Source organism: Mustela putorius, unplaced genomic scaffold (assembly GCF_011764305.1).
Source record: "Mustela putorius furo isolate JIRA1106 unplaced genomic scaffold, ASM1176430v1.1 tig00003836_pilon_pilon_pilon, whole genome shotgun sequence".
NCBI classification, from domain to species: domain Eukaryota; kingdom Metazoa; phylum Chordata; class Mammalia; order Carnivora; family Mustelidae; genus Mustela; species Mustela putorius.
The window spans coordinates 14151614-14174831 of record NW_025421989.1 but is presented as its reverse complement, the minus strand read 5'-3'; the positions used below and the strand labels follow the sequence as shown (position 1 = coordinate 14174831).

General features: G+C 40.3%; 1 protein-coding gene across 4 annotated transcripts in view; it reads left to right on the top strand.

The window, feature by feature from the left end:
* The first annotated feature begins 900 nt into the window (after positions 1–900).
* SCML2 (Scm polycomb group protein like 2) overlaps positions 901–23218 on the top strand; it is a 98569-nt gene continuing 76251 nt past the window's right edge. For all 4 annotated transcript variants that reach the window (XR_006609474.1, XM_004758927.3, XM_004758926.2 and 1 more), the window contains exon 1: positions 901–1002. The gene's annotated coding sequence lies outside the window, so the exon portion shown is untranslated. The remainder of the gene's footprint in view (positions 1003–23218) is intronic.

Below are 23218 nucleotides of genomic sequence, written 5' to 3'. Positions count from 1 at the left end.
TAATGCAGAGGAGACCCCAGAAGGCATTCTCGAGGACGCTCCCAAGCACTCTCAAACCAGCGAGCAAATTACTTCCCCCTCCGGGTTAACCTAGTCCCGTTAGCTCAAGCATGGGTTTAGAGGAACAACTAAATTCAGACTGTGGAGCTGGAGGGGAATGCGTGGCAAAAGCCCATGGGGGAGGGCGCCTGGGTGGCTCAGTGGGTTAGGCCGCTGCCTTCGGCTCAGGTCATGATCTCAGGGTCCTGGGATCGAGTCCCGCATCGGGCTCTCTGCTCGGCAGGGAGCCTGCTTCCCTCTCTCTCTCTCTCTGCCTGCCTCTCCGTCTACTTGTGATTTCTCTCTGTCAAATAAATAAATAAAATCTTAAAAAAAAAAAAAAAAAAAAAAAGCCCATGGGGGGAAAAACTGTTTCAAGGAATATGCGGCAGCCCGCGGAGGAGTGGCTTTGCTCAAGCTGCTCTAAAGTTGCATTTTCCTTGTTCATCGAACTTGATTCAGTTCCTAGGGAAGAGCCTGGCTTTTCGGTGCGTGGCCAGTGTGGGTGGTGACCGAAGAGTCAAAGGCGATAGCCAAGGGGCGCGAGTTCCTGCGATGGAACTTGACGCGGACCCCGGGGTCTCAGCTGGGGGCCCATCATAGTCTTGGGTGCAAGCCACGGGCTTCTTTTTGGCGGGAGGGCAGATGGTGGGGGGGAGGATACAGGAAAACTACCCAGGGCTTTCCTGGGTTTGCAGCGTCCCCGTCGCCAGCCGCCGCTCACGCTGCCTTCCGGCGAAGCCCCCAGCTCGGGCCCCGCACGCGGCAGCGGTCATAGGGCGTGTTTGCGGCAACCGCAGGGCACGCGGGCCAGCCGGGGCGGGGGCGGGGCGGTGGTGGCGGTTGCGGGGCATGCGCGGCTCCGCGCGCGGCTTCTCAAACATGGCGGCGGCGGTTTGAAGACCGGTACCGGCTCGCGGGACCAGTGTGACAATTTGGCTCCTTTCGCTGGCGAGACCCGAGGTGCGTGGCGACTCCGGGCCCCGTGAGGAGCAGAGAGGCGGAGCCGTGGCATCCGGTCTCTGGTCGTTGTCCGAGGGCGGGCGGGTGGCCGGGCGCCCTCCGCGGCGCGTCCCGCGCGAGTAACGCCCCCTTACCGCCCCGCGGGGTCCGGCCTTAGCTCGGCCCCGCACCCCAGTTGCCCACCTTTGGCAGCCTCACCCCAGAGGCCAGGGCTCCCCTGCCCCACCTAGCGCTCTCCACGATGCCCCACAGCTGCTTTTGCGCAGCCCCTCGCATTCCCCCGGGGCCCCGTCGCCAGTCGCGGGCCCATCCCTTGCGCCGCGTTTGGTTGCCGTGCTGCTCTCTAGCCGCCCCCTGCCCCGAAGCGCGGACTGCACGATCCTGAGCATCTTCTTGCTGTTGGAGAAGCTGGGCTGGGGGGCCGACCTGGGGCCCCGGGGCAGCGCGGGTGGGCGGTGGGGCTGAGGAGCAGCGATGACTTTGCGTGGTCTGGGCTAAAGCCCGCCGATTGCCTTCTGAGGAGTTGTGAGATAACTTTTGGAGTTTGGGAGGGAAACGTTAGCCCGGAAGGATGCGCCTGTGGCGGAGCGCGGGCTCGGTCCCGGTGCCAGGTGCCCGTCGGACTCGCGCCCCGGGGCTCTGGGCGGCTGAGGCTTGGGTGGGGGGTGGGTGGCGGCGCCTATGGCTCGCCCTGGGGGAGAATTGGGGTGGGGGGGGACGGCCCTCCTTGCTTGTGTGTGTGAGGGGGAGGTGGGGCAGAAAGGGGGGGCTCCAGCTCTTCGGAGGAGCTACAGGGCAGCGCTGTGCTCTCGCGGCATGACCTGGTCTAGGGACCATTGGTGCTTTTAAGGCGCAGCGTTCTTGCTTTTTCCACCTGACTAGTGGTTGTGCTGCATCCTGGTGTAAATCGCCAAATCGCTAGAGGAAGAGCGAGAAGGCGAATTTAATAGATTTTACGCCTTGAGGTTATACAGAGCTTTGAGGTCTGTAATTTGCCCCCTCCCCCGAGCCCCAGTGTTTGGCCCGCACCGGTATTTACGCATCCCCATTTAAGACTATTGATGTTTTTAAAGATTGTAAAGCATTTGTTATTCTTTACAAGGTGTGATTATAATTTGAATTTAGCCTTTATCTTGAAGAATTAGATTAGCTTTTATGAATGATGTGTTAAGGTGACTTTAGGATATCTCTGGAAAGTGAATGGATCTGTGAGTAGGGGGAAGGTAAGGCAGGGAAAGTGGATACTTATGATCATATGATTTACAAAATTTTCAGGGATAGTTTCCTTTACCAAAACAACTGCACATGCTGCTGCATTTTTAATGCTCCCAGAGCTATTCATATTTCTGCTTTGGGGAAACAGTATTATATGATGTATATCATTTATGGAATAAAACTTTCTATGACAAGCAGTTGTATTATAACAATAGTTCATAGATTGATCTAATTCTTTTCAAAAGCAGGGTTTGGGATGTTCTTCAGTAATCACAATTTTGCCTTTCTTGCCGTTCTTTTTTAAAATTACTCATTAAATAACGTATTTCCAGGGATGAAATTTTTTTTGGTCAGTCTTTGGTTTTGTATATTTAATGGAAGGAATGCAAAAATAAGCTTTTGGAAAAAAGTCCAGTTGGGATTTTGAGAAAGGAGTGACTTTATGAGCACTCACCTGATGCTTTGTATTTGTTTGGCTATAGTTTTATCCACAGTCTTCAAAACAGTCTGAAAGATCTTTTTAAAAACGTAAACATATTTAAAACAGCTCTGAAACTTTTAAATGAATATCACATGTATCACACAACCTTATAAACTTAAGGATGTGTGCCTGTTTCCTTTAGAGAACCTGATTTGTTTTGAAATTGGAAAAAAAGATTAATGTAACTCAACTACATTATGTGAGGTTGCTTTAAAGCTAATGATGTCATAATATGTACAGAAATCATTGGAGTCAGTCTTAAAGAGGTGGTATCAGTTTTTCTCATGAGGCAACTGGTCAGTCTTTTTGTTTCAATCAATTCATCTTTTTGAAGTGCCTGTGTTGTCTGTAGTATGGAGTTTAGTTCAAGGTGCATTTATTCAGAGGCTGTGAATGTTGGCTTCTGGGTGTTTAAGGCTACCCATCAGCAGTTTATTCCTGAAAATTTCAAAGTTGTAGCTAAGAAAATGAATATGAATGTAAAACAAGTAGTTACTTTGTTTCAAGGGCAAATTCAGGGAATCGGTATTTTGGATATAATTCTCCAAATAAAATTCTGGGTGTAACTGTGAATTATTTCTTACTTGGGTTGATATTAACTTTGTGTGTCTTTATGATTAAATAAAGCTATATATTTTCATGAGATTATTTTCTAGGTCAAACATAAATACAATGTTTAGGCTTGGGAAGAAAAATGAATTATTGGTATAAATTGAAATCTGTGTGCTCTGGGGATTGAGGTTTTTTTTTTTTTTTTAATGCTAAACAACTTCACTTCTATGACCAAGTAAGTAGTTTAGTTTATAACTAAATATTAACTGACTCATAATTTAGAGCATTTTCTTTTTTCAAAATGTTTCAAAAATCTCTGAGCTAAAAAGTAACAAGGGTTAAGATGGCCAGCTATAAACCAGATGTGACTTTCATTTTATTTTGGGTTTGTTCCTTTTTAGCTGCCTGACTGTTCCCCCCAGATGCTTCCTATCTCCCCTCTTCCTGCCCACCCCCCCCATTCCCTTTGCTGTTGGTATCTGTTTCCGCATCAGTGAAATGATCAGGGTAATCCTGCGCTGCCTCCTTGAGAAATAATTGATGATAATAAAGTGCCTTGAAAGGGCTGAGTAAATACCAAGTCTTTTGAATGAAAATGACGTAGCCTCTTGTTGCATTTAAGGAAAATCCAAATCCCAATTTTAGTTTGAGCTCTTGGTGGGGGCATTTCACTTGAGTATTTTATTGCCCTTCTCTTTTGGGTTAAATGGAATGCTTGTGTAACTTTAGTAACTGGAACACTGGAGGATGCAAGGGATCCTCTGCTATTTGAGTTATTAGTCGTCTCTAGTCTTTTTTTTTTTTTTTTTTTTGCCAGGTTACCCTGTCCGCTCCCCTTTTCCCCTTTATGCCAGCTCTAGTCTGATTCCAGCTGTGAATGGAAATCTGAGGTCATTTTTCTCTTTTAGTTCTCTCTTTCTGGAAGTTTCTTTGTCTCCTCATAGTCATATTCCTGGTTTATAGGATACACAAGATAGAACAACGTGAGCTCTGCCAGCCATCAGTGTTAGAGCTGTGAGGCTGTGGTTGTGAATATAGGTCTGGCATTTGTAGCTTGGAGTGAGTGAATCGAGTACCCCTAAGAATTTTAAGAACATTATTGATGTCTGAAAATTACTGCATAATATCTTAGGATTTGAAGGGATAGATAGTTAATTTCAGGAACCAAAATCCTGGAAATTTTGGAAATGGCTGATGTTGATGATTTTAAAAGAAAAAGTTCACCCTTCCCTGGCTTAGGGTTTTAATATTTGTGATCCTTTTTTCTTCGGGAAATAGTTGAAAGAAACCACTGCTGTTTATCTTATATTAGAATGGGTTGGTATAATTTAGTGGTAAGTGTTCTAAGGCTTTAACTAGTTTGGGCTTTGGTTACTCTAAGTAGAGAAATGCCTTTATTACAGTGATAACACCTCATTTTTAAAAAGATAGCAGAAGTGATGGTTCTTAAAGCCAGATAACTTGAAAAAAATATTAAAAACCATCTGAGATTTACAATGTGCATATATATAGTCTTTATTTTTTGTGAGTAAGGCATTTTTGCTTATTTTGTCTATATGTTGTCTGATTTAAGTAAACCTTGGCTACCTTGGAAATAATAATGCAAGTGATTTTTATGCTAAATGGTTTCTACTAGACATAGATCCCTTAACCTTCCCCTACTTTCATTTTTTGGGCATGTGGTGGAAAGGTTTTGACAAAAAATGAGGGATATCTTGTTGCCTGAGAAGTGAAAGATTTGAGAATCCTTTAAGCAGTTTATATGGTGGTGCTGTTCAATTTAATTTTGTACTCATTTCCTTAAGCTGGATGAAGTCCTTATTTAACCAAGGAGAAAAAAAAAGAGAATAAGCTTTTATTATGAGTAAAGAGCTGAGAAACATTTGAAGATAACATTTGACTACCTACTACTTGTGACCTGTGTTTATGGCTGTGGTTCTGCCCCTTCCTAAGTTTATAGGAGCAAATTGTTGTAAGAGCGGAAAGAGAGTGCCCACCTTTTGTGGTAATGCACCATTGTAAACTTCAGAAGGGACAGGGATATATTGCAATTCTAGGGCATACCTTTAGGATACTTTCTTTTCTCAGGGAAAAGTTGGTGGCTGTCTTTGTTTTTTGTCTTCAGAATACATATTTGATTTTTCTCAGCCTCCGTTTCTCATAAGAATTAACGGGTGCAGAATTGTAGTCAAGAGCTTCATTTGCTTGGTATGTACCTTGTAACCTTGATGTAGTCTTTTAAATTCATTATTTGTAGTGAGAGAGTTCTTATTTTCTTTATCATTTGGTCAATTTTCTCACCTTTCATCATTCTTAGCTAGTTTAAGATTGTGTTTATATTTTTAGTTCTAAGTTGACTGTGATTGAATCATGTGTTTTTTCTGTTGTCTTGCTTCTCTGTACAGTTGTAAACATGAGGTTTTTGCTGTGAAACTGTTGTCTTTTTTCTTCCATTTGAAAGGTTTAAAGTATTATTTGGAGTAATTCTCAATATACTTTAATGTTATTTGAAAAATAATGATCAATATTATCTTTATTTTTTATTGACTTGGTAGAGTTTCATAAATCTATTCAAATGAAACACAGTATCTTTGGTAGTTATTAAAGGTATTAAAATGCACTACTTGATACTGGTAAGTACCTTTACATATTGTTTTGTTTTAGATTAGAATCTGTTTTGAGATTTTTTTGGGTTGAGATTTTGAGAGGTTCTAGAAATACTTAAATGAATAATTTACTGACACCTGCCTCACGTTTTAAGTATTGTCAGGGATGTTTAGTTTTCTGGTCACTTCAGACTGTGGTTTATTGCATGCTTTTCTGTAGTCTGTTGTCTAGCAGGGATTGTTGTTGTCATCATTTCCATTACTTCTTGTAGGGCTGGTGTTAGAAACCATAAATCTAGACTGCTGTGATAATAGGAACAGGCTGTAACCTGACCCAGTTCTTTTGTCAAAGTGTCGCACTGAGAGCTGCCTGTAGTAAATTGACATGCCCTGCTATTAACTTCAGTCCTCTGCACATGTTGGTGGGCAGCAGGTCTTTGGGACATTAGCCTGTGGCTGTGCTTTAAAACCTTAGGAATTTACAACTATAAACTGGGATTTGGGCAACCCTTGACTTGTCTTTCATTTATCTGTTTTCTGACATAACATACTTAAGTAAATGCATAACTTTCAGATAAATTGTTTTAAAATTGCAAGTAATTATTTCAATTGTAAGCTATAATTTTTGAGATAAATTAAATATTCTTAAAAATAGTTATTTTCTTGGGTTTGTTTTGTAACAGAAAAAGATTAATTTCTAATTTTTGGGGTGCTCTTTACTAAAGCATAATTAAAATTGCTCCTCTAGAAATCCTAATTTCCTCTAGGAGGCTAGATTTGATGAATCCTCACTACCAAAAATGTTCATTCTTAATATTGGTTATTCACAATTCAGAGATGGAATTTTATTGTTAAAGGTAATTAGACCATTGGAATTGAGAGGTTTTTTTCCTGATTACTTTTATAGATATATCAGAGAATGGGAAATTTGATTATTTACTTGAGTGAATTGAGTGGGTGTTTGTGAAATCCTTAAGTAATGAATCATGTCCAATTCCAACAAGTTATATATGGCTATATAATGGATATATAATTTTTTTCCTATCCTCTATTAGGATAATAACTATTACCAGAAACAAAAAAAAAGTTAAAAGAGCCAGCTGCTCTTTGTAAAAGAAAAATATACAACTCTAATGTATTTCACTTTAATCAGTCTGAGTTTTTGCATTTAGGTAGAAATGTGAAGTACTTTTTGCAACCAAAGTAATAAACTATTTTCAAGTCAAAATGAAAAAGTTAAAGGTGCTATCTTAATGCAGTTAACTCAGACTTCCCTATCATTCTCTTATATATTGACTGGGCAGCAAAAAAGAGCTCTTTTGTTTGTTATTCAATTTTGAAAACAGTGTCTTTATAACAAGATAGATTAAGAAAGAAAAAAAAGTTCTACTTATGCTATTTCATTAGTATTTTCTGGTGAATTATGTGTGTGTGTAACTTTATCATTTATTCCAACATTTTCATTAAAACTACCAGCAAGCCTCTGTCAAATAAATAAATAAAATCTTTAAAAAAAAAAGGGAGGGCACCTGGGTGGCTCAGTCATTAAGTGTCTGCCTTTGGCTCAGGTCGTGATCCCAAGGTCCTGGGATCGAGCCCCACATCGGGCTCCCTGTTCAGCGTGAAGCCTGCTTCTCCCTCTCCCACTCCCCCTGCTTGTGTTCTCTCTTTTGCTGTGTCTCTCTCTGTCAAATAAATAAATAAAATATTAAAAAAAATACCAGCAAGCATATTTGTGACCCTTTCCTGGCCTTGAAACTTCTTATACTATTGATATACTCAAGGGAATATAATGAAATATTTATGCAACCAAGTTATTTTTTGTGTAGGGACAGTCTCTTTTCCTTTTTGTATGTGTGAATATTGGTTTAAACGATGTAGTTTAGTTCTGACTGTAATGTAATTGGAATTTATAAACTGAATTCTGGTACAGCATATATTCCTAGCTGTTCTTCTCCCTAAAAAACCACTTATAGTAGTGACCAATTTACACTAAGTACTGACTTTTTGAGAACTCAAATATCCTAGAAATCAAATTCAGAGTAAAAAATTAAAGGTTTATCAGATGTGGGGAGGGAAGATGATGTGAGGAATAGGGGACTATCTTAGATCTCACAGAATTTTCTCCTTGGCCCGTTGACCTAGACTTGTGTAAATTAGACCATAGTAGATTAAACACTGCAGGAAGCAACAGAGAACGACAGCCAGCACCGCCCCCGTCCCACCCCCCTGCAATTTTTTTAAAACCACAATGTCCTGGGACTGTATGGTTTAGGTGTAAGTAGCCAGTAGCACAGCAGATTATATTTACCTATTTAACAAATATTTGGGGGGCCCTACATGTGAAAGATACTGTAGATAGACAATGGAGAATACAAAGATGAACCAGACATAATACTGCCCCTAAAAGCTTGTTTCTACCAGGGGAGATAAAGCATGTACACAAATGCAGCAGAAGAAATTTTAGCAAAAATGGTTAGGTATTCAGGGACTTATGTCCAATCTAACTGGGTGATCTTGCAGATCTTTGAGCCTTGATAATCTTAACTTTCAAGTGGACATTAATAACAGTAACAACCCTACAGGCTTTAGATAAGACAAATGTATATAAAGGCCCTAGTAGGGTACCAGACACTTAGCAAGAGTTCAGTAAGTGCCAACTCATAGTATTTATTTTTACCATTTTCATCACTACCATCATTAGACCCTAGGGACCATAATTTTTATTTTCTTGTGCCTCATGGATCCATTCTATCCAAAGTGCATGGTATGTTTCTTTCTCCCTTTCAAAGCATGGACAGTGTATGGAAACCCTGTCTTTTGGGGGTCTTAACAGAATTAGGTTTGAATCATTTTTCTTTCACTTTCAGCTTTCTGATCTTTAAGGATCAGCAGAACTTGGTAATTGCCAAGATACTGGACAAAGGAAGAAGAAAATCAAAGATGACTTCTAATTCAGAAGGATTGGGTATTAGTAATGCTTATTAAAAAAGGAAGCAGAGGAAGAGTCACTTATTTTGAAAGGCAAAAGAGTTTGATTTCTTAAATATGTAATGTTTGAAGTGGCTGTGAGGCATTTAGACTGATGTTCAGTTGGCCAGACTAGAAATTTTGGAGAGAGTTTGAGATTAGAGTTGCTGATGTACATTTGTTTCTGAGCCTTTCTTTAAAGAAGTAATAATAAAATCAAATATTTGAGAATTCAAAAAAAAAAAAAAAAGAGAGATGCTGATGTAGGAGTCATCCACATAGGGATGGTGCATCACCGTGGAATAGAATGAGAGTCTAGACTCTAAAATTACTAGCATCTAGAAGAAGATACTGACTAGAGAAGATCAATGGCTAAGGCAGGAGGAGGAAGTAGACATAGAGGGATAATAGAGGCAGGACAACCAGAGAACCTGGGGCTCAGAGATGAGAGGTGTCTGGAATGAGGGCTGACCTATCGCTCTTGAAGTGTCAAGAGAATAAGGACTGAAATACTGAAATGGGGTCTGATGCTTGGGAGGTAAATAGGGTTTTGGAAAGCAGTTGTGGGAAAAGAAGGAGGGTAGTGGCCAGATTGCAAAAAGTAAAGTATTCCAGCAAATCTTTGTATTTTGAGTGTTGTTATATTTATTACCAAAATCTTAGTTATCAGGAGACGGTTATTCTGGTAAATGTATAATGTAGTAAGTAGACAATCTTTTTTACACTGATAAAAATTTGATGTTGTCTCAATTTAAGCTAACTTTGCTCTTTCAGAAAATGTGGATTTTAATATCTGCCAGATGGGAGGTTCAGTGAACAAGTCTAATAATAAATGCTTAAGTTTGGACATTATGTATTCCCACCTATGGGACTTCTGTCTGGGAACTATGCAGCAAATTTTGCTGTTGGTAGAGGAACAAACTTTCTTCTTCAACTGTATTTTGTTTGTTTTTATACCTTCTCAGGTTGAAATTCCATATAAATTCCATCCATTTTATAACATCTGACCAATGGCTTAAAGTTTTTCCTTGTCAGACTTGTTAAGTTCCTGTCCGGGTCAAAATATTTATCCTTATTGACTCTTCACATAGTGGTCTCTAATTAGAGACTCAAGGTGTATTACCTTATCTTCAAAATGAAACAAAACAAAAAGAAAAGAAAAGAAAAACAATCTGAAACAAACAAGTAATGGAAAGGCTCTGTAATGGTAAAATTATAGACCTATTAACTTGCTAAATGTGCTAAATAGTTCTTTCTCGAAGAGAGAAAAATAACCACCTAGAACTTCCTCCAGAATCATATAAGATCAATGGGAATTTTAGATTTAATAATTCTACTGTTGGGGCGCCTGGGTGGCTCACTTGGTTGTGTCTGCCTTCTCAGGTCATGATCCCAGGGTCCTGGGATGGAGCCCCTTGTTGGGCTCCCTGCTCAGTGGGGAACCTGCTTTTCACTCTCCCTCTGCCTGCTGCTCTGCCTGCTTGTGTGTGCTCTCTCTCTTTCTCTCTGTCATGTTAAAAACAAATAATTAATTAATTAATTCCACTATTATTCATTGTTTAATCGTACTGAGAAAATGGCCGAAGACAATGCAGGAATTTTTAAAGCATTTGTTGATCTCTTATCAGCTCTTAATTCTATAAGATACATTCTTCAGAACAAATGGTTTTATAAAAGATCCCAGAATATCAATGCTTGTTCAAAGTTTGCTTAGATACAGCAACTAGATTTAGTGTAACTGTGGTATGTTGGTAAAGGAGATGTCAGTGTCAGACACTTACTATAAAATAGTGCTAACCAGGGGCGCCTGGGTGGCTCAGTGAGTTAAGCGTCTGCCTTCTGCTCAGGGCATGATTCCAGGGTCCTGGGTTGGAGCCTTGCAGTGGCTCAGCAAGGTGTCTGTTTCTCCCTCTGCCCCTTTCCCTGGCTCATGATTGTGGTCTCTCTCGAATGAATAAATGAAATATTAGAAAAAAAAATAATGCTTACCCAATACTTTTCTTTTGGCTGATTTATATTTAAAAAAAATTATTTTTTTCACACAGTGGAGTTGCTTCCTATATGCATTCAGTGAAGCAACTTCTCTGTATGCTGGCAAAAACAAAACAAAGCTTTTAATTTTTTTTTTCTTGCCCAAATTTTCTTTCATATAACATGGAGAACTACTTTGGGAGTCTTGAGTCTTTCTTAAAAGTGCTGAAGCAGTTCAAAGTATACTGAGAACAAAATTAAGCTTTTCTGTTGTTTCCTGTGCAGACGATGACTTTGTGAGGCGCGTTTGTATTTCTAAAAGAATGTTAGGCTCTTAATTTTTTCCAGAAAGACAGCAGCTGTGCTATCTGCATATCTGGTATGTAAGTCATATAGATATGTTGTTAGCTTCATGGCATATCTTTATTTGTGGCACTGGGGATTCAACTCTGAGTTGATGCTAGCAGTATTTACCAGTAGACCAGTCTATTCCTTTGGCTTCTATCTATAATCTCTACCTTTGTATTGTGACAAAAACATAGTTGAATTACAGTGAAGTGCTGGGGCATTTTAAGAGGGATAATAGAACTTTCATGTTTTCTTAAATTACACTCAAAAATAGTTTCTATTAAATTAACCAGCATTCCTTTACCTCAAGATCTCTACATATTCCTTCTAGTACTCAATCCTAGGAAAAGGTTTATCTTTCTCATTGAATTTGCAATTTTATCTTGTAGTAAAACTTATATAGACAAGAGAGAAATTAACCATTCAGGTTGAGTACTGATTTTTTTCCAACTAGTATCTTTTTATTTGATTTTTTTTTTTAAAGGGGTGGGGAGGGGTAGAGAGAGAAAGAATCCCAAGCAGGCCCTATGCCCAGCACAGAGCCCAACACAGGGCTGGATCTCATGACCCTGAGATCATGACCTGAGCCCAAATCAAGAGTTGGTCACTTAACCAGCTGAGCTACCCAGGCGCCCCTATTTTCTCTTTTTAATAATAAAAACCCCATCTTTCTCTAAGTATGTTATTATGTTAGAACCACTAATCCTTTTTAAAAAACAGCATGGTATAGGGATCCCTGGGTGGCTCATTCTGTTGAATGGCTGCCTTTGGCTCAGGTCCTGATCCCCATGTCCTGGGATCAAGCCCCACAGGGAGCCTCCTTCTCCCTCTCCCTCTGCTTGCTGCTCCCCCTGCATGTGCTCTCTCTCTGTGTCAAGTAAATAAATAAGATCTTAAAAAAAATAGCATGGTATAGGACATAACAATTGTATAGAAATGGTGAAAGGTTTTGGTGATCAAACAATATTAAAAATGATAAATATGTCATAAACTTAAAAATTAACCCAATGCCCTAGTAAATATAACACCATGTAACTTGGTGTTTACCACTTTTTTTTTTTTTTAAGGGGCAGGGCAGAGGGAGAAGGAGAGAGAAACTTCGGCAGGCTCCACTCCCAGTGCAGAACCTGTTACAGGGCTTAATCTCATGACCCAGGGATCATGACCTGAGCTGAAATTCAGAGTTGGAAGCTTAATGTACTGAGCCACCCAGGTGCCCCAGTGTTTGTCACTTTTTAGATTACAAAATAAGCACTAATTTTTCTCCTGTTTTGAGTGTAATCTTGAGAATAGTGGAGTTTTTCCTTAAGGCATGAACTTTTTTTTTTATTTTGAAGATTTTATTTATTTATTTGAGAGAGACAGAGAGAGAGAGAGCATGAGTGGGGAGGGAGAGAGAAGCAGACTCCCTGCTGAGCAGGGAGCAGATGCAGGGCTGGATCCCAGGGCTCTGAGATCATGACCTGAGCTAAAGGCAGATGCTTAACTCACTGAGCCCCCCAGGCACCCCAAGGCATGAACTTTTAAAAGGCATTATTGTCCAGTTTTTTTTCTAAAAATATTGGCTTTATGAATTATAATATGGGCAGAATTTTATTAGATTGTTGATATATGGAATTTGGAAAGTATATATTTAAAAGCGGTTCAGGGATGCGTGGGTGGCTTAGTTGGTTAAGCATCTGCCTTCAGCTCAAGTCATGATCCCAGGGTCCTGGGATCCATTCCCACACTGGGCTCCTTGCTCTGCAGGGAGCCTTCTCCTTCTGTCTGCTTTTCCCTCTGCTTGTGTGCTCTCTCTCTTTCTCTCTCTGACAAATAAATAAATCTTAAAAAAAAAAGTGGTTCAAATGTATATTATGTATGGATTTACATATGTGATTTTTAACAGTTGAAGGGATATACACCAGATGGTTAACAGCAGTTACTGTTTTATGGTAAGGTTATAGGTGATTTTTTTTCTCCTTTTCTTATCTTACAATTTTATTTTATTTTAATTTATTATTATTTTTTAAAGATTTTATTTGACAGAGAAACACACAGGAAGAGAGGGAACACAAGCAGGGGAGTGGGAGAAGCAGGCTTCCCGCTGAGCAGGGAGCCCAATGCAGGACTCCAAACCAGGACCTTGGGATCATGACCAGAGCTCAAGGCAGACGCTTAGTGACTGCGCCACCCAGGTGCCCCATCTTATAATTAGAAAAAAAAAATTAAAAATGAAGGAAGGTTAATCATTCATTTGATTTTACATCTAGTGCCTAGATTGAATGAGAATTTACACATTTGCGTGGTGCCTGGGTAGCTCAGTCAGTTGAGCATCCTACTCTTTGATTTCAGAGGGTGCTCAGATTGAGTCCGCATTGGGCATCTGCACTGGGGGTGGAGCCTGCTTAAGATTCTCTCTCTCCCTCTTCCTCTGTTCCTCCCTTACCACTGCCCCCTGCGTTCCCCCCCAGCCCCACGCAGTGCACTCTCTTTTTTTTTTCTTTTGAAGATTTTATTTATTTGAGAACACAGGGGAGAGAGAGAGAGAGAGAGAGAAAGAAAGAGCACAGGTAGTGGAGAGGGGCAGAGGGAGAGGAGAAGCAGACTCCCTGCTGAGCAGGGGACCCCCCCCCCAACCCCAACACACACATACACACACACACAGGGCTCCCTCTGGGATCATGACCTGAGCCAGAGGCAGATACTTAATTGACTGAGCCACACAGGCACCCTTCTCTCTCTTAAAAAGAAAAAGAAAAAAGAATATATACATTTGCATTGCCAAATATAAACCTTTGATAGTAGAAATATTGGGGAGAGTTGGGAAGGAAAAGTGAATCAAGGAAATATATGAATTTCAGAATATTTGAAAAGAAATATTTTGGGGCGCCTGGGTGGCTCAGTGGGTTAAAGCCTCTGCCTTCAGCTCAGGTCATGATCCCAGGGTCCTGGGATCAAGCCCTGCATCGGGCTCTCTGCTCCGTAGGGAGTCTGCTTCCTCCTCTCTCTCTCTGCCTGCCTCTCTGCCTACTTGTGATCTTTGCCCGTCAAATAAATAAATAAAATTTAAAAAAAAGAAAAGAAATATTTTAGAGTGACTCAACAGTTCCATACATCACCCAGTGCTCATCATGACAAGTGCACTCCTTAATCCCCATCACCTATTTCACCCATCCCCCTACTCACCTCTCCTCTGATGACCTTAAGTTTATTCTCTATAGCTAAGATTCTGAATGGTGTCTTCAAACAACTCACTGCACTTTAACACCATGAGGACTGAAAGGGAAAGCTTACTGAGTCCCTGACGCATGTACTCATAAACAGTTTGAGTTCTTTTTGTGTATTGAAGGCTTTATTTGGCATGACTTTGGACTTTAAAAGAGATATATCTGCTCACAGGTACTGAGTGACTACGATAACTGAAAAGGAAAAGTTCCAAACTCTGAAAGAGTTGATCTTATTTAATATGGCTAATCTCAAACTAAAGGGATCTGGAATTCTTCCAGTCTTTATCTGGGGATAAGTAGATAAGTAGATCCTTGGTCTGTGGTTCTACCTTTAAAATAAGTGGTTTGGATTCCAGAGCATTGGTTTTAAAGTTAAGAATATTTGCATTGCATTTAACTCCCAAGAAAGTTCTGTTTTTATAGAAGTACTTATTTTGGGGGCACCTGGGTGGCTCAGTTGTTAAAGCATCTGTCTTAGGCTCGAGTCATGGTCCCAGGGTCCTGGGATCAAGGCTGGCATCTGGCTCCCACTCTCTCTTGCTTGTATTCCCTCTCTCGGCTGTCTCTGTCTCTGTCAAATAAATAAATAAAATCTTTTAAAAAAGTTTATTAAAAAATACTTATTTTATGGGCACCTGGGTGGCTCAGGTCATGATCCTGGAGTCCTGGGATTGAGCCCCATGTTGACTCTGCACTCAGCGTGGAGCTTGCTTCTCCCTCTCCTTCGGCCCCTCCCCAGTCATGCTCTCTCTCTCACTGTCTCTCAAATAAATAAGTAAAATCTTTAAAAAAGTTATTTTATACCCACCAGCAGTGTATGAGAGTTCTAGTTGTTCCACATCCTCATCAATGTTTGGTATTGTCAGTCTTTTTAATTTTAGCCATTTTATGAGTTGTACCTCACTGTGATTTTAATTTGTGCTTCCCCAAATAGTAATGATGTTGACCATCTTTCACGTGCTTCACAGGCCATTTGTGTATCTTCTTTAGCAAAGTGATCGCCCAAATCTTTTGCCAATTATGTTTTTATTGGGCTGTTTGCCTTTTAAAAATTGAATTTTAAGAGTTCTTTATATATTCTGGATGCAGATATATATATAATATATCGGATACATATTTTGCAGGTATTTTCTCCTATTTTGTGGCCTATCCTTTTCTTAACAGTATCATTTGAAGAGCAGTTGTTAGTTTTGATAAAGACCAGTGTATCAATTTTTCTTCTGATGTGTTGTGCTTCTTTGTGTCATATTTAAGAAGTCATAGCTTAACTTAGAGTCACAAGGTCTCTGTTTTTTTCTAGAAATTTTATAGTTGTGGGCTTTACATTAAATTTGTTATCTTTTCTGAGGTAATTTTTATGTATTCACTTCTAAGATAAGAGTTGTTTTTCTTTTCTTTCTTTTTTTTTTTTTTTTTTTTTTTTGTACATGGAAATGTTTCAGTACTATTTGTTGAAAAAAGAAAAAAAACCCAAACGTATCCTTTCTCCATTAAATTACCTTGGCACTTGTGTTAAAAATCTATTCACCATATATATGTGCATCTTTGGGGATTTTATTCTGTTCCATTGGTCTATATGTCAATCCTTATGCTAATACCACTGTTTTGATTAAATATTGCCTTTGGATACATTATTAAGTACAGTTTATTATTTTCTTTTATGGTTAGTGCAGTTTTATGCCTACTTAAGAAATCTTCCAACTTATGTGCATGGTAGGTCGATTTATTTATCTAAGTCTTCAAAGATTTACTTTTAATCATTTCTATACATGTATCTTCACCTTCAAGGATTGTAGGATTACTTACTCAACTAATGGGAGCAAGGGATAACAGTTGAGATCAAGAATTCAGTTATGGGGGGTGCCTGGGTGGCTCAGTTGTGAACTGTCTGCCTTCGGCTCAGGTCATTGATCCCAGTGTTCTGGAATGGAGCCCTGCATCAGGCTTCCTGCTCAGTGGGAGGCCTGCTTCTCCCTCTCCCACTCCCCCTGTTTGTGTTCCCTCTCTTACTTTGTCTCTCTCTGTCAAATAAATAAATAAAATCTTAAAAAAAAAAACAACACCCGAAGAATTCAGTTAATGGTTTAGAGATTTGAGAGAAGGGCATAGGAACCTGGATGTACCCTCTGTGTGTGACGCATCCCTCAGTTTTTCAACTGAGCCCCTATGTATAGTAGTAGAACTTATTTTAATGTAATTCACAACTTTTTACTCTCTGACTCCCTACCTGGATTATAGCTCATTGCCCTTTACTTTCAGGATTTTCACTTTGTCTTCTTTTTCTGTTTTTTTTTTTCCTTTTATCTTTTTTTTTTCCCCTTTGGCTTTGTTTCTTGTTTTCAAATTTTGTTTTTAAGATTTTTGTTTGTTTGTTTATTTGAGATAGAGTGAGTAAGAGGGAGAGAGCACGAGTGGGGTAGGGGGGCAGAGGGAAAGGGATGCTGAGCAGGGATCCCAATGTAGGCTTGATCCCAGGACCCTGGGACCATGACCTGAGCCAAAGGCAGAGGCTTAACCATCTGAGCTACACAGGCGCCCTCACTTTGTCTTTTTCTTTAGCCACTCCACTATGGTCTTTAATTGAAAACATCCTCACTCACAGTAGTATTGAATATTTAATTCATTTGATTATTTCAGTCTGACTTTCAGGGCTGATGTCTCAGAAGGGGTTTGTGGATCATCTCTGTACAGGTGGCTTCTGAGGGCATGGACCATGAGAGACTGTAGAGGGAAATAAGAGCTCAGTAGAAAACTGAGCAACTCTAGCATTTCATAATCAAGTAAAGGAGGCAGGATCCTCTTTAGTGTCCACTCATTAGTGTCCACTCATAGTGTCTTCAGCCTGAAATTCCTCTCTTTGTCTTCTCTGCTCATTGAAATACTCATCTTTAAAGGACCAGTTCAAGTGCCACTTCTTTTGAAAAGGCTTTTATATTCCCAGTTAATTGTGTTTTTGTTTTCGCACAGAGCACCAATTTTACCTCTATTAATAGAGCTTGTATTTTATTCTTTGTTCAATAATTACTTGTTAATATGTCTCTCTCACTAGATTTCCAAGGTCATTTGTAGTAGATTGTGTTTCTTCTGTCTACATAGTACCAAGCTTATAGGAATTCTTTAAATATTTGTTAAATGACTGTATCACACCTGGAAACAGATGGTGGTGATATAGAAAGCACCAAGAAAGTCTTTAAGAAAGAGGTGGGATTTAATGTTTGTCTTAAAGGATGGATAGGGTTTCAAGAAGCAGCAGAAGAAAGGGTATTCCATGCGGATAGAACAACATGATGAGTTTTGAGCTAGGCCACAGGATACCTGTAGGTGGTAGATGATCAGGTGGCTTTGCAATTGTGAGGGACCTTAAATAGGCCCAGCAGAAGATTTTTTGTTCAATTCAGTACGCAGTGAAATCACTGAAGCAGATAGATGATTTGGGCAGAAATCAGCTTAGTCCATATCTGACATGTATTGGGTAGGTCGTGGCGGGGAAAGACCCTTATGGGAAAAGAAGTTAGGTTACTATGGTATTAGACCAGGCAGGAGCTAATGAGCATATAAACTAGTTAGTGCCAGGGGGAAGAGATACAAGAGAGTGCATGTTGGCTACTGATTGAATGTGTGAGTGAAAGAAAAAAACCTCACACATTCAGTCATACCTGAGGTTTTAAATCCCAAGCACCTGGAATAGTAGTGTGTTGGTAGAAGAAACAAAAATGTCAAAAGGAGCATATTTTGAGGAGATGATGCTTGAGTTTTTAAGTCTTTAGAGTCAGAGATACAGAAGGTGTTCTGGGTAGCTTAATGAATGTATTCTTCATGGGCTTCTTTAAATAACAAATTATCTTCCATTATACACATTATCATGTTCTGACCACAGGCACACAGAGTAATGGGAGATGGATATCTTATTGCTATATTAAATATTTCTGTGTACGTACCTCTTCTATAGCTTTCATATTGTGTTTTATTCATAAGCCTATTTCTGAACGGATGGAGCGTTTGGAGGGCAAGGACAGTGTATTATTTGTCTTTGCTGTAGATTGCCAGGCATATTGAGGACATGCAGGAAAAGTCTGAATTAATGAATGAATTAATGGCTCACAATACATAGGTCTTTGAACAAGTAATTATCTTGTTAGAAGACTTGACTCTTATAGTTCTTAAAAGTTTTATCAACACAGTCATGATTCTTCCACCTCTCCATAATATGGGCTTATTAAGTGGGTTTTGGGATAGGCCTCAGATTAAATCCTAACTCTATCAATTTACCATCTCCTCTTTTTAATTCATTTAACCATAAAATTCACCCTTTTGAAGTGTTATAATTCATTTGTTTTTAGTGTTTTCACAAGGTTGTATAACTATTACCACTATTTAATTCCAAAATATTTTCATCACCACAAAAAAGAGACCCCCTAACCCATAGCCATTAGTAGTCACTCCCCTAGTCCCTCTTTTCCCAGCCCCTGCCAACTACAGATCTGTTGAACTAATTTTTATTCAAGAGAAATAAATTAAAATGATCTAAATCTATAACCGATTTCTAATAATAATGCCTTTCAGAAATAAGCTAAAAGGAGGCATTAATTGATCTTTCTCCTTATAGGAGAGTACCAGAAAACAATATCATGGGGCAAACAGTGAACGAAGGTTAAGATTTACTTTCTAAACATGATGATTTTTTAGTTATTCATTTGGGATGAGTACCTTCTGCTAGACTAAACTTTTGAAAAAGAAGTCCTTTTATTTTTTATATATTTTTTTAAGTTTTTTTTCTTTTTAAGATTTTATTTATTTATTTGACAGAGAGAGAGAGATCACAAGTAGGCAGAGAGGCAGGCAGAGAGAGAAGGAGAAGCAGACTCCCCACTGAGTAGAGAGCCTGATGCGGGGCTCGATCCCAGGACCCTGAGATCATGACCTGAGCCAAAGGCATTGGCTTAACCCTCTGAGCCACCCAGGCGCCCCAAGAAGTCCTTTTAGAAATAAAGTTATAGGAGGCGCCTGGGTGGCTCAGTAGGTTAAGGCCTCTGCCTGCCACTCAGGTCATGATCCCAGGGTCCTGGGATCAAGCCCCGCATCAGGCTCTATGCTCAGCAGGGAGCCTGCTCCCCCCCGCCCCGCCTGCCTCTCTGCCTACTTGTGATTTCTCTCTGTCAAATAAATAAATAAAATCTTGAAAAAAAAAAAGAAATAAAGTTATAAGAGATGTTAGGTGCTTACAATTGGGATTTCAGAACTGAGTAGCTATTAAAGATAATTTTGTTTTTCCTTCCTAGTTTTTTTAAATAAGATTTTATTTATTCATTTGGCGGGGAGAGAGAGAGAGAGACAGAGACACACAGAGAACAGCAGGGGGAACAGCAGAGGGAGAGGGAGAAGCAGGCTCCCCATTGAGCAGGGAGCCCAATTTGGGGCTTGATCCCAGGACCCTGGGATCATGACCCAAGCCGAATGCAGATGCTTAACCAACTGAGCCACCCAAGTGCCCCTTCTTCCCGGTTTTATAAGTGAGAAAACTGACACTCAGGGATTTTAAGTGAACAGGTCATACAACAGTCTGTGATAGAGTCAAAATCAGAATCCATATATTTTAACTCTAATACGATTGGTTAAAAAATGCTTCATCCTGAGGTGCCTGGGTGGCTTAGCTGCTTAAGCGACTGAGCTTTTTTTTTTTTTTTTTAGAGAGAGAGACAGAGAGAACAAAGCTGGGGAAGGGTCAGAGAGAGAGGGAGAAGCAGACTCTTTGCTGAGCAGGGAGCCTGATGTGGGGCTCGATCCCAGGACCTGGAGATCATGAACTGAGCTGAAGGCAGCGGCTTAACCCACTGAGCCACCCAGGCACCCTGCATTATGTTTCTTAAGAAGAATATTCTCTTATATAATCACAAGGTAGATGCTCAACTATCTGAGCCACCCAGGTGCCCCAAGCGACTGACTCTTGATTTTGGCTCAGGGCACAATCTCAGGGTCATGAGATTGAGCCCCATCTTGGGTTCCATGCCAGGCATGGAACCTGCTTAAGATTCACTCTCTCCCTCTGCCTTTGTGCCTCCCTGATAAACAAACAAATAAATTTTAAAAAAATGCTTCATCTTGTCTTGCTTTAGTGAAAAGTCTGCTCACCTTGCCTTGGATATACCACAGTCATTTTCACTCTCTCTTTTGTGTCGTGTAGTTGGCCTTTGAACAACATGAGTTTGAATTGCATAGATCCACTTAATATGTGGTTTTTTTTTCTTATAAATATGTTAGGAAACTTTTTGGAGGTTTGTGGCATTTTGAAAAAACTCCTAAATGAACCATTTCTAGATTATTAGTAGTTAAGATTTTAGGGAGTCAAAAGTTATTTGTGGATTTTCGACTATAGGTAATAGGTACCCCTAACTTCCATGTTACTCAAGGGTCACCTGTATTTTCTTTTGTATAATACATCCTACACACCTTTGCCATCCTAAATCCTGTTCTTCCTTCAAGACCCAGTTCAAGTCCTGTGTCTCTTATCAGCTTTTCTGTGGCTGACTGCTAAATGTTGTCCTCTGCTATTCTCAGTTTTGTCAGGTGTTTAGTGTAGTCTCTAACTAGATTCTCAGCTTCTCTAGAGCAGGAACCATGCCTTTACGGTTTAACTTTCTCTCCTATTAGAAAGTCTTGCTGTAGAACTATTTAGTAAATACAACTCTGTACTTTCTTTGTACATTTAATTTTTGTACATTAATTTTATACATTTAAACTTTGTACATTCAAATCGTTTAAATAGAAAGCACCTTATATATCCGTCTTAAATGTTCATACATCTTGAAGAGGCGCACTGAGTCATAACCAGAAAGTAGATCTGTTACCTTAAATTGTATACCTGGTATCATTCATAGATCCTTCTTTGAGAAGCTTGTCGTTTGACAATTTGGGCATCAGTAAGAGAAAACAGTGATAGATTGGCAACACATTAAGTGTGGTTAAATTCATGAGCTCATGTTTGAGCAAAACAAAACTCACTGGTCATCTGTGGAGAATGCTTGGGATCCAGCTAATTATTTTGAAAATTAGAAAGTAAAGGAAAGAAAAGAAGTGTTGCTTGTGACTTTCCTATGTGATATGTACCTCAGGTAATTGAATATTTAAAGAGGAGAGGTTTCTTTCTGTTTAAGTTTACTGACTAATAAAGACAGGATGATAAAATTAGAATATCTCCATTTTGTAACCATTAATGAACTAATGGATCTAGGCAGTAGCCATCTGTGGCTGTTTAGATCACAAAAAGAAAGAGAGCTAGATATTAGGAGCTTCTTGTGAGAAGTACCCAACACCACCTGTGAAGTCACCTTCTTCTCTCCTCTCCGCAATAAAGCCAAATATCGCCCTCGACCCGCAAGGACGACAAGAAGCCCCAGTTCGGATGCATCTTCTCTCTCCTTATTTCCGCAAGTCTACACACTTATATACGCTTACATGACCAATCAGCAAGCAGGGTACAGGAGGGAACGAATCAGGCTGTGCACCTAAACGAACAACTTCGCTAGCAACCAATGCTGTTTACTTCCTCTTTGGGCGTTCCGCTTAGTCTCACGAGGCAATCCTAACCTGGCAACTAGCCAGGCGCCATCTTTTAATGGCGGAGGCCGCCCTGGCCAGGGGCCTGCCTCAGACATCTCCCCCTTTTTTGTTTTATGGCAGGGATCGTGCCTGTCTTAGGTTGTCAGTGGCGGGGAATATCCTTACCCGTCATCAGAGGGCAGATATCAAGGATCTGCATCCTGTCTTAGGTTGGTATATTTCCCCCACCAATCTTACCCGTCGTTGACTACCGATCCAGCATACTTAGCCACACTTGGGGGGATGTTCCAGCCTTGATGGCTAACAAGGCCTGCACCATGGCTTGCTGTTGCCTAGGTTGCTGTCGCCTCCAAATTTGCAGTTTCCTTACTAGCAGAATCAAGCCCACTACGAGGATTGTCATCAGACCAATTACGCTAGCCCATTGTTTCGCAAAGGTTAACACATCTTGCAATGTTTTGATTATCTCTGGGAGGGTTGCAAGCTCAACTCTGGTGTTATTTATCCTTGTTATGCCTAGTAGCAGGTGCTGAGTATAGTTTTGGAATTCTGTGGACTAATTCCCCCGCAAGTATTGGGAGAGCTGTCGGGAGACATTCTGTAAGTCACTCATATTAGTATAGGCTATGGGAGTTACATAAATTGCCGGGAAGGGTACTATACATCTCAGTCCCAATAGGGCCCCCCATATGTCCACTTGTTCTTGAACCAAATCCACTCTCTGGTTGACTATCAGGATTCCTGCTTGCAGATGTGCATTGATCTGAGTCTATGTTTGAAGGGCAGCCGCCGTTCCTTCTGCAAGGTGTTCACAGCTTCCTCAGTGGGTATAGTTGCAGCAAGCGAGACTGCTGCTGCTGTGGCAGCTGCTGTAGATATACCAATGCTGTCACAATGGCGGCTGTGATACCAAAATCTCTCTTCTTTCTGGATAGCACCCCCGGTAACTTGTCCTCTGGAATGGAAACTGGGATAGGAACATGGGTAGGGATACACATAATCACAGCCAGCTTGAAGGCCGTAACATTCCAGCACTGGGAAAGACAGCAATTCTTAGTGCAATTCAACGTATCATTCAGCTCGCTAGCATTTGTTACGAGGAAAAGGAATGGTAGAGAGACCCATATGGGAGTGGGCTGATAAGTAATATTATTGGGACAAGACACATTAACTGTTGTCTCAAAGGTACTAGAGTCATTTTGTTTATAAGAACAGTTGAGGAATTTGCCACCATTTAACATGGACACTGCTGAGATATCAGTACATGCTCCTAGCAAGTTACAGACCTGCCATGCATCAAAGGGAGA